At 57.7% G+C, this 10,000-nt stretch overlaps 3 non-coding genes across 3 annotated transcripts in view; all 3 read right to left on the bottom strand.

Moving 5' to 3' along the window:
• LOC145654070 (28S ribosomal RNA) overlaps positions 1-346 on the bottom strand; it is a 4,149-nt gene extending 3,803 nt beyond the window's left edge. Inside the window, exon 1 of the ribosomal RNA XR_014120301.1 lies at positions 1-346. This exon is cut by the window's left edge and continues 3,803 nt beyond it. This is a non-coding gene — a ribosomal RNA (28S ribosomal RNA).
• A 616-nt stretch (positions 347-962) lies between these two features.
• LOC145654066 (5.8S ribosomal RNA) lies at positions 963-1,116 on the bottom strand. The gene has a single exon (XR_014120297.1). It is a non-coding gene; the product is annotated as a 5.8S ribosomal RNA (ribosomal RNA).
• An 882-nt stretch (positions 1,117-1,998) lies between these two features.
• On the bottom strand, positions 1,999-3,837 carry LOC145654057 (18S ribosomal RNA). Its single transcript, XR_014120288.1, has one exon. It is a non-coding gene; the product is annotated as an 18S ribosomal RNA (ribosomal RNA).
• Between the last annotated feature and the right edge of the window lie 6,163 nt (positions 3,838-10,000).

The raw sequence follows: 10,000 nt of genomic DNA, 5'->3' as shown, positions 1-10,000 counted from the left end.
GTGCCGGTATTTAGCCTTAGATGGAGTTTACCACCCACTTTGGGCTGCATTCCCAAGCAACCCGACTCCGAGAAGACCGCTACCCTGGCGGGGCTGGGGCCATTTACCGGCCTCACACCGTCCACGGGCTGAGCCTCCATCAGAAGGACTCAGGCCCCCGGCCCGCGCCAGGAAGAAAACAGACTTCCATACGCCACAATTCCCCTCGCCCGCACCCGGACGGGGGATTCAGCGCTGGGCTCTTCCCTCTTCGCTCGCCGCTACTGAGGGAATCCTTGTTAGTTTCTTTTCCTCCGCTTAGTAATATGCTTAAATTCAGCGGGTTGTCTCGTCTGATCTGAGGTCGCTCCCGAGTTCGCTCTGGAGGGTTGCCCAGAAGCGTGAACACCGCCGGGTTAGGGGACGAGTCCCTTTTCACCCGGGCTAACGAGGACACAGGTCGGGACGTCACGGACGTGCCACGGACAGGTCGGCCCGTAAGGAAAACGCCAGAGGCAGAGCCACCCGAACCCCGACCCCCCCACCCCCCCCACCGGGGGAGGGGGGGGGGGAACGCATGTAACAACAACCTCCCTCCGCTCGCGCACGTAACGGAACAGAACAGACACCTTTCCGTGATCCGCCTGCGCAGGGGGTGAGAAAAGAAGCGAAAACGTGGGCAGCCAAAGCGGAGAGAACCCACCGGCAGCCACGCTCGCTTCTTTCTCGGGCGCAGGGGACCACGTTCCTGGCCAGGCCAGGAGCGGAGCCGAAACGAACCGAAACGAACCGAAGCGGGGGAGGAGAAGCTTGTGCACGGAGAACGGGCACTCAACCGCAGCGAACCCACCGACCGGATCTCACCGAGACAGCGACCGGGAACCGTCTGCTTTTAGGAAGACGGAGGCCAGGGGGCACCCCCCCACCTACGAACCTCCAACCGCGGTCCCGCCTGAGAAGGCAGGTCCGACAGATAGGAATAGCGACCCTCAGACAGGCGTAGCCCCGGGATGGACCCGGGGCCGCAATGTGCGTTCGAAATGTCGATGATCAATGTGTCCTGCAATTCACATTAGTTCTCGCAGCTGGCTGCGTTCTTCATCGACGCACGAGCCAAGTGATCCACCGCTAAGAGTTGTACTCTTTTATTTCAGGCTCAGTTTAGGTCTTTCACCACGACTACAAAGACAGGTTTAAAAGGTTTCACCAACCGGTCAGGCGCCCCCGTCTGCGAGTGTTGAAACGGGCGCGGGGTTGCGCTTTGCCCACACGCCCCACGTGGCAGACGAGTCAGTCTTTGAACCGCGGCCCTCCGCGCCCGCCCCGTCCGACCCCTCGAAAGGGGTGGAACTCACGTAGCGTGGGCCAAGCCCTAGGTACCTGCCGGGGGTCCCCCTGAGACTCCTTTCTGAGAGAGAGAAGCAGGGGAACCGGCTGCGCCACCCACCACCACCACGCCCCAGGACGCCGGTGGGCGGACGAACACAGGAAGGGCCATGGCCTGCCCCACGAGGAGCAGCGCTCGCAACCCCCCCCGGAAAGTCCGCTCGTCAGCGAGCAAGGGGACGGGGATGAATGACAAGGACAACAAAATAGGAAAACCCCTCGCGGTGGACGGAGGCAGCGGCCGTGCGAGCGAGAGGGAGGGCGCGGGACGGACCCGTACGACCCGCTCGACTCGCAGGCGCTTCTCCTGCCGGCAAGGTGAGGGGAAACCGGCCTTCGCCCGACGAGCGGGGACGCCGAGTTTTTTGAACGACGCGTCTCTCGCGCTGGAACCCAGAGAATACCGGGGCCTGCGGGGGGGGGGTGCTGAAGGACGACGCGGAGGAAGAGGCGGAGGACGAGGAAGGGGTGGGAGGGACTAGGCTCCTCCTTTATGCCTTCTGTCCAGCCTGACCTGCAAGCGACCACGTGTAACAGCAACCCCGAAGACCCTTTCGACCCTGGGCCCCGACGCGGGGGGACGGCGAAGTCGAGGGGGTCGGGAGAGGAGGCACGCCGGACAGCGTTACCCGTTAATGATCCTTTCGCAGGTTCACCTACGAAAACCTTGTTACGACTTTTACTTCCTCTAGATAGTCAAGTTTGATCGACTTCTCGGCGCTCCGCCAAGGCCCGCGAGGAGCCCCGGCGGGGCCGATCCGAGGACCTCACTAAACCATCCGATCGGTAGTAGCGACGGGCGGTGTGTACAAAGGGCAGGGACTTAATCAACGCGAGCTTATGACCCGCGCTTACTGGGAATTCCTCGTTCATGGGGAATAATTGCAATCCCCAGTCCCCATCACGAATGGGGTTCAGCGGATTACCCGCACCTCTCGGTGTAGGGTAGGCACACGCTGATCCAACCATTGTGGCGCGCGTGCAGCCCCGGACATCTAAGGGCATCACAGACCTGTTATTGCTCCATCTCGCGTGGCTGAACGCCACTTGTCCCTCTAAGAAGTTTGACGCCGACCGCGGAGGGCCGCGTAACTATTTAGCATGCCGGAGTCTCGTTCGTTATCGGAATTAACCAGACAAATCGCTCCACCAACTAAGAACGGCCATGCACCACCACCCACAGAATCGAGAAAGAGCTATCAATCTGTCAATCCTTTCCGTGTCCGGGCCGGGTGAGGTTTCCCGTGTTGAGTCAAATTAAGCCGCAGGCTCCACTCCTGGTGGTGCCCTTCCGTCAATTCCTTTAAGTTTCAGCTTTGCAACCATACTCCCCCCGGAACCCACAGACTCGTGGTTTCCCTCACGCTGCCCGGCGGGTCATGGGAATAACGCCGCCGGATCGCGGGTCGGCATAGTTTACGGTCGGAACTACGACGGTATCTGATCGTCTTCGAACCTCCGACTTTCGTTCTTGATTAATGAAAACATTCTTGGCAAATGCTTTCGCTTTCGTCCGTCTTGCGCCGGTCCAAGAATTTCACCTCTAGCGGCGCAATACGAATGCCCCCGGCCGTCCCTCTTAATCATGGCCCTGGTTCAGGAAACCCACAAAATAGAACCGGAGTCCTATTCCATTATTCCTAGCTCAGGTATTCAGGCGAGAAGCGGGCCCGCTTTGAACACTCTAATTTTTTCAAAGTAAACGCTCCGAGCCCCGTCCGGACACCCAGCCAAGGGCATCCGGGGGGCACCGGGAGACAGGGTCTGAGACAGGCGGTGGCACGCCTCGCGGCGGACCGCCAGCCCACTCCCGACATCCAACTACGAGCTTTTTAACTGCAGCAACTTTAATATACGCTATTGGAGCTGGAATTACCGCGGCTGCTGGCACCAGACTTGCCCTCCAATGGGTCCTCACCCATGGGTTTAGGATACGCTCATTCCGATTACAGGGCCTCGAAAGAGACCTGTATCGTTATTTTTCGTCACTACCTCCCCGTGTCGGGAATGGGTAATTTGCGCGCCTGCTGCCTTCCTTGGATGTGGTAGCCGTTTCTCAGGCTCCCTCTCCGGAATCGAACCCTGATTCCCCGTTACCCGTGGTCACCATGGTAGCCGACTATGGTACCATCGAAAGTTGATAGGGCAGACATTCGAATGAGACGTCGCCGCCGCGGAGGGCGCGCGATCGGCCCGAGGTTATCTAGAGTCACCAAAGCGGCCGGGGGGCCCGAGCCCCCCGGATGGGTTTTGGGTCTGATAAATGCACGCATCCCCCGAAGGGTCAGCGCTCGTTTGCATGTATTAGCTCTAGAATTACCACAGTTATCCGAGTAACGTGTGGAGCGATCAAAGGAACCATAACTGATTTAATGAGCCATTCGCAGTTTCACTGTACCGGCCGTGTGCACTTAGACCTGCATGGCTTAATCTTTGAGACAAGCATATGTTACTGGCAGGATCAACCAGGTAGTTTGCACCGTGGTCTGGGATGAACCACGAGTGACATCCGCCTCCCCTTCCGGGGGCTAGGAAGCAGCGGGTTGTAAGTGCGTGCGCCGTCAGGTCCAGACGCCATACAGGGCTACCCAGGACAGCTTCCGCGGCCAGTGTAAACGTGCTCGCGCACCGCCCTCTGGCCTTCGGACGCCGACCTCTCACCTTGATGCAAAGCTGTCCCATCCGGTCATGCCCGCACCGTACCCCGTCCACCTCCTCCGGAGGTGCGGACGGCCGACTCCAGGTGCTTTCGGCGTTCCCTCTCTTCACGCCGTTTTGATTTTCGTTGGCCGCTGGTGGGGGGACAAGGGAAAGACCTCGTCGAATTCCCTCCCCCCTAGCCTCGCTCAACCTACGTTTCGTGATGTAACCAAGAAGAGTGATTCGTGGGCCCAGGTAGGTTTGAAGAGGAGGCCAACAAAGCAGGGCACTCCCTTCCTCCCAAACCACAGACACCAGTATAGGACAACTGAGTAGACAGACTGGCCGTCTGAGTCTCCCCCAGAGAGTTCTGGGATGGGTTACAAATAACCCCCACCCCCCATCAGAGGCTTGACCCGCTAGAACCAGGGAGGATCTGTCAAAACCGCTCTCCACATCAGAAGTTCTGGATCAGCCGGGGCTGGTCGGCAGACGTCCACCTAAGGCCGTGGCCTAACCCCGTGTGGGGGATAGCGCTCGCACCCGTACACGTGGACACCCGCTCGTCAAATGGCTGGCTCCTCACTTACCGTAGGGGGAATGGTTTGCCTACCCCTGGCGGGTCTGGTACTCCACTCTACCAAACAAGGAAGCAACACACCAATAGACCCCTGCAACACCGGGCAGCTTTGGGCAGTGTCACTACACTCCTCCTTGTTCTTCACGTTCCTTCCGTGGTGATTTTTTTTTTTTTTTCGTGGCCATTGCCGTGCATGGCTTCCCCATCGCTTTGCATGCTCTCCATTGCCTCGTGCTGCTTCACCATTGGTCTCACCTGGAGACCGAAGCCGCTCTCCCAGTAACCCGATGGTACCTGGCCAGAAAACCCCGTGCCCGATTTCATCTAGGACAAGGGCCAAACCACAGACCGTGCCCGTCCAGGGTCAACCCCTGGTCGGACAGGCCTGGTGGGTCGATACCATGGATGTGGCAGGCCGACGAGAATCCACTGGTACATTTACAAACACGCCCACCCTGGTGGCATGGCTGTACGACCCATCGTCGAAGCACGCTGCGGCGGACTGAGCCATTGGATCCAGTTGCCTGGGCGTACACTCAGCCCAACAGACGCACTCGGGTCGGGGAGAGCAAAGCAGACTGTGTGCCTGGATGTGCCCACTTCCATAGGGGAATCGGCATGATGGTTCACTTAACCCGAGGAGGGCTCCCCTCGCGGGATAAGCACCCCCCTCGGGGGATGGGGGGGGGGGGCATCCAGAGCACACCACTTTCCGGTAGGGGACAGGCGTTTGATCATGTGTCCGAGGGAGAGCTCCCCTTGCCGGCCGAACACCCCTCGGACTCCCCTTGGGCTTCCAGAGAACGCCACTGGATGAATTTAGTGCTTGGACCCCATTGATTCTCTTTGCTCTCCCATATACCCGACGGGACCTATTTGCAAAACCCCGTGCCAACCAGACCTCCAGGAAGGGGGCTGGCGGCTAACCATGCCCAGCAGGGTGCACCCTGGTCGGACACTTTGGGAGGGTCGAGAGCCTGGAAGTGCCACCCGGGGGAGTAATTCTGATTTCCGTTTTAATGCACTCAGGGACAGCCCGAGGACCTCTGTAGTGCACCTGAGGCGGACTGAGCCGTCGGGTCCAGGGGTCTGGAGTTCGGAACCTCCAGGGTTCACCTGGCTGTTCTCTTAGCCCAGCAGGGTGCACCCTGGTCGGACACTTCGGGAGGGTCGAGAGCCTGGATGTGCCACCCCGACGAGTAATGAGTTTTCCCTTCGTATCTCTTCCGGACCAGGTCCGATTCGCACGAAACTCGCTGGGCATGGCCAGGAGCGCCCCCTGCTGCCCACGCCACCGTCCCCGCGCTTCTACTCCCGAGGGCCGAGGAGACAGCGAAGCGTGGGTCGGGTCGCCTGCTTCCAGGGTCTCCCTGGTACTCTCCAGTCTCCCGAGTCCATCGGGTCCGACCTCGTATTTTTAGCCCAGACGGGGAATGAGAAAGGGGCCCCCGACCGCCCGAGGGCGGGCGCTCGCTTCTCAGCCTAGGAACGTCCGATTCCCACGAAACTTTTACGCCAGACGTTCCTGGCAGCGAGCGCGTTCAAAGGTGACCCGCGCTGCTTCTCTCCTCCCAAGGGCCGAAGAGATATTCGTCTTCAAACCCGACCGGCCCTGTGTTTGCCGCCCCGGCGGTTTTAAAAAATCATAGCGTAAAAACGGTGGGTGCGCTTCGCCTGCCGCTTGGACAGCGTTAAACGGCAGCCCCGGCTCTTTCCAAAGGGCCCTCAACCGACTTTCTGCTCCCAAGGAGCCCAGAGATATGAAACCGATAAATCAAAACCCCGTGCCAACCAGACCTCCAGGAAGGGGGCTGGCGGCTAACCATGCCCGGCAGGGTGCACCCTGGTCGGACGCTTTGGGAGGGTCGAGAGCCTGGATGTGCCACCCCGACGAGTAATGAGTTTTCCCTTCGTATCTCTTCCGGACCAGGTCCGATTCGCACGAAACTCGCTGGGCATGGCCAGGAGCGCCCCCTGCTGCCCACGCCACCGTCCCCGCGCTTCTACTCCCGAGGGCCGAGGAGACAGCGAAGCGTGGGTCGGGTCGCCTGCTTCCAGGGTCTCCCTGGTACTCTCCAGTCTCCCGAGTCCATCGGGTCCGACCTCGTATTTTTAGCCCAGACGGGGAATGAGAAAGGGGCCCCCGACCGCCCGAGGGCGGGCGCTCGCTTCTCAGCCTAGGAACGTCCGATTCCCACGAAACTTTTACGCCAGACGTTCCTGGCAGCGAGCGCGTTCAAAGGTGACCCGCGCTGCTTCTCTCCTCCCAAGGGCCGAAGAGATATTCGTCTTCAAACCCGACCGGCCCTGTGTTTGCCGCCCCGGCGGTTTTAAAAAATCATAGCGTAAAAACGGTGGGTGCGCTTCGCCTGCCGCTTGGACAGCGTTAAACGGCAGCCCCGGCTCTTTCCAAAGGGCCCTCAACCGACTTTCTGCTCCCAAGGAGCCCAGAGATATGAAACCGAAAAATCAAAACCCCGTGCCAACCAGACCTCCAGGAAGGGGGCTGGCGGCTAACCATGCCCGGCAGGGTGCACCCTGGTCGGACGCTTTGGGAGGGTCGAGAGCCTGGATGTGCCACCCCGACGAGTAATGAGTTTTCCCTTCGTATCTCTTCCGGACCAGGTCCGATTCGCACGAAACTCGCTGGGCATGGCCAGGAGCGCCCCCTGCTGCCCACGCCACCGTCCCCGCGCTTCTACTCCCGAGGGCCGAGGAGACAGCGAAGCGTGGGTCGGGTCGCCTGCTTCCAGGGTCTCCCTGGTACTCTCCAGTCTCCCGAGTCCATCGGGTCTGACCTCGTATTTTTAGCCCAGACGGGGAATGAGAAAGGGGCCCCCGACCGCCCGAGGGCGGGCGCTCGCTTCTCAGCCTAGGAACGTCCGATTCCCACGAAACTTTTACGCCAGACGTTCCTGGCAGCGAGCGCGTTCAAAGGTGACCCGCGCTGCTTCTCTCCTCCCAAGGGCCGAAGAGATATTCGTCTTCAAACCCGACCGGCCCTGTGTTTGCCGCCCCGGCGGTTTTAAAAAATCATAGCGTAAAAACGGTGGGTGCGCTTCGCCTGCCGCTTGGACAGCGTTAAACGGCAGCCCCGGCTCTTTCCAAAGGGCCCTCAACCGACTTTCTGCTCCCAAGGAGCCCAGAGATATGAAACCGAAAAATCAAAACCCCGTGCCAACCAGACCTCCAGGAAGGGGGCTGGCGGCTAACCATGCCCGGCAGGGTGCACCCTGGTCGGACGCTTTGGGAGGGTCGAGAGCCTGGATGTGCCACCCCGACGAGTAATGAGTTTTCCCTTCGTATCTCTTCCGGACCAGGTCCGATTCGCACGAAACTCGCTGGGCATGGCCAGGAGCGCCCCCTGCTGCCCAGGCCTGGCTCTGGGCCTGGGCACACTTCATTCACTTTGTACCTTTAAATCATACTACTACTACCACCAGACTTCCAGGCCCAAGAGGTCAAACACAGTCATGCCCAGCAAAGTAGCTCTGGGCCTGGGCACACTTCATTCACTTTGTACCTTTAAATCATACTACTACTACCACCAGACTTCCAGGCCCAAGAGGTCAAACACATTCATGCCCAGCAAAGTAGCTCTGGGCCTGGGCACACTTCAATCACTTTGTGCCTTTAAATCATACTACTACTACCAGACTTCCAGGCCCAAGAGGTCAAACACAGTCATGCCCAGCAAAGTAGCTCTGGGCCTGGGCACACTTCATTCACTTTGTGCCTTTAAATCATACTACTACTACCACCAGAATTCCAGGGCCAAGAGGTCACACAGTCATACACAGCAAAGTAGCTCTGGGCCTGGGCACACTTCAAGAAGTTTGACCCTTTATATAAGCCTAGAAATAGACTTCCAGGGCCAAGAGGTCAACCACAGTCATGCACAGCAAAGTAGCTCTGGGCCTGGGCACACTTCAATCACTTTGTGCCTTTAAATCATACTACTACTACCACCAGACTTCCAGGCCCAAGAGTTCAAACACATTCATGCCCAGCAAAGTAGCTCTGGGCCTGGGCACACTTCAAGATGTTTGACCCTTTATATAAGCCTAGAAATAGACTTCCAGAGCCAAGAGGTCAAACACAGTCATGCCCAGCAAAGTAGCTCTGGGCCTGGGCACACTTCAATCACTTTGTGCCTTTAAATCATACTACTACTACTACCAGACTTCCAGACCCAAGAGGTCAAACACAGTCATGCCCAGCAAAGTAGCTCTGGGCCTGGGCACACTTCAAGAAGTTTGACCCTTTATATAAGCCTAGAAATAGACTTCCAGGCCCAAGAGGTCAAACACAGTCATGCCCAGCAAAGTAGCTCTGGGCCTGGGCACACTTCAAGATGTTTGACCCTTTATATAAGCCTAGAAATAGACTTCCAGGCCCAAGAGTTCAAACACAGTCATGCACAGCAAAGTAGCTCTGGGCCTGGGCACACTTCATTCACTTTGTACCTTTAAATCATACTACTACTACCACCAGACTTCCAGGCCCAAGAGGTCAAACACATTCATGCCCAGCAAAGTAGCTCTGGGCCTGGGCACACTTCAATCACTTTGTGCCTTTAAATCATACTACTACTACCAGACTTCCAGGCCCAAGAGGTGAAACACAGTCATGCCCAGCAAAGTAGCTCTGGGCCTGGGCACACTTCAAGAAGTTTGACCCTTTATATAAGCCTAGAAATAGACTTCCAGAGCCAAGAGGTCAAACACAGTCATGCCCAGCAAAGTAGCTCTGGGCCTGGGCACACTTCAATCACTTTGTGCCTTTAAATCATACTACTACTACTACCAGACTTCCAGACCCAAGAGGTCAAACACAGTCATGCCCAGCAAAGTAGCTCTGGGCCTGGGCACACTTCAAGAAGTTTGACCCTTTATATAAGCCTAGAAATAGACTTCCAGGCCCAAGAGGTCAAACACAGTCATGCCCAGCAAAGTAGCTCTGGGCCTGGGCACACTTCATTCACTTTGTACCTTTAAATCATACTACTACTACCAGACTTCCAGGCCCAAGACGTCAAACACAGTCATGCCCAGCAAAGTAGCTCTGGGCCTGGGCACACTTCATTCACTTTGTACCTTTAAATCATACTACTACTACCAGACTTCCAGGCCCAAGAGGTCAAACACAGTCATGCCCAGCAAAGTAGCTCTGGGCCTGGGCACACTTCAATCACTTTGTGCCTTTAAATCATACTACTACTACCACCAGACTTCCAGGGCCAAGAGGTCAACCACAGTCATGCACAGCAAAGTAGCTCTGGGCCTGGGCACACTTCAATCACTTTGTGCCTTTAAATCATACTACTACTACCACCAGACTTCCAGGCCCAAGAGTTCAAACACATTCATGCCCAGCAAAGTAGCTCTGGGCCTGGGCACACTTCAAGAAGTTTGA

Source organism: Electrophorus electricus, unplaced genomic scaffold, assembly GCF_041902795.1.
Source record: "Electrophorus electricus isolate QZ-2024a unplaced genomic scaffold, ASM4190279v1 Scaffold116, whole genome shotgun sequence".
Classification (NCBI taxonomy): Eukaryota; Metazoa; Chordata; class Actinopteri; order Gymnotiformes; family Gymnotidae; genus Electrophorus; species Electrophorus electricus.
Note: the sequence above shows the minus strand (reverse complement) of the source record. Positions and strands in the feature narration are given on the sequence as shown.